The following is a 1564-nucleotide window of genomic DNA, read 5'->3' as shown; positions in this document are numbered from 1 at the left end:
TTTGAATACTTGTGTACTAAAGTGTTCCTCAATAATTTAACTTGAATAACTGCATGAGTCGATTGCAATCAACTGGTTTTCCTAAGATAGAAACCTTTGAATCAATTTGACTGGATGATCTGGTTGAATTGAAAAGTGCCTTGAGATGAGATGTGTTGTGAATTGGCGCTATAGAAATAAACTGAATAGATGTTTGACAGACTTTTACTTGAAGTTGATTAAGTTGACTTTGAGCATCAACACTTTTACTCAAGTACTATAGTTGTACTTTGTCAACCACTGCAAGTAATAGATGCTCGTACAACCATATTCTGCTCTAGCTTTAACCCATAAAAGGTTGTGTAGCTTTGAAAGACTCCAGCAAAGTCTTTCCAATCTACTCTTCACCATTACAGTATTTCTGAGTTGCTAAAACACTAAAATCCATTCGCAAAACCAAAGTTGCAAGTGTACAAACCACTTTATTAATTGAAGCACACAGTTTGTAGAACTTTAAACTCTTCTCATGTGGTTAGACACAGCTAGCAAATCGTAATCGCTCTTTGTGCAAAACTGTAAACACATTGTCATTCAAAAAGCACATGTAGCATTTTGGTCCACTTCAACTCAAAACGGCACAACACAGCCCCAAAAGTGAAATACAAGTAACACACTGTTGTCATCTGTAACACACAAGCACTCAAAATTTAACACACCTGTTTCAAATCAGTAATGTGTTGCACCCAATCAGTAATGAGGATATAAAGCCATGTGAAATCCAAATGGCTTGTGTGATTTTCACAATGGAGGGAAGGAGAGAAGGTGGAAGTAGAAGTGGACGTGGAAGAGAAGGAAGAGGAGGAGTAGGAGGAAGAGACAGAGGAGGAGGAGGAGGAAGAACAAGAGCCATCATTTCCAATGAAATTAGAGCAACAATCATACACCATGTTCTGGTTCATGGAATGAGTATGAGGGAAGCAGGACTATGTGTTCAACCAAATATAAGCAGGTTCTCTGTGGCCTCCATTGTCAGGACATTCAGAGAACACAACCGGTAAGTGTACTATCATTTGTGGTCCCTCAAACTTACAGTACAGTATGTACAGTTGGGGAATGTCTCAGTAAATTACTGTGACATCGTAATTGGCCCTTTTCTTTTTTACAGTAAAACTGATAATAGTATTACATAAAAATATATATTTTATGTATTTTACATATTTGGTTACATTGCACTAGGTCTGTCTGTACAATTCTAACAAGATGTTTTATTTGCTAGAATTAAAAGACTGCCACATGCCGGTGGAAGGAGAGGTATATTCTCACAACAGCAGGAGACCATTATTGTCAATAATAATCTCATTCGTCTGCAAGAAATACAACAGCGAGTGGAAGACAACAAGAACTTTGAAGGAATCAACAGTTTGAGTCTCTCCACAATTGACCGTGTCCTGAAACGCAACCTGATAAGTCTCAAACAACCCTACAGAGTACCATTTGAGAGAAATTCTGAGAGGGTAAAAGAGCTACGATATCAATATGTACAAGTAATATGTAATGTCCAGAGATTATACAGCACTTTTGAGTT

The sequence above is a fragment of the Cyprinodon variegatus genome, unplaced genomic scaffold, assembly GCF_000732505.1.
Source record: "Cyprinodon variegatus isolate N-32 unplaced genomic scaffold, C_variegatus-1.0 Scaffold719, whole genome shotgun sequence".
NCBI lineage: Eukaryota > Metazoa > Chordata > Actinopteri > Cyprinodontiformes > Cyprinodontidae > Cyprinodon > Cyprinodon variegatus.
This window is presented reverse-complemented; position numbering follows the sequence as displayed.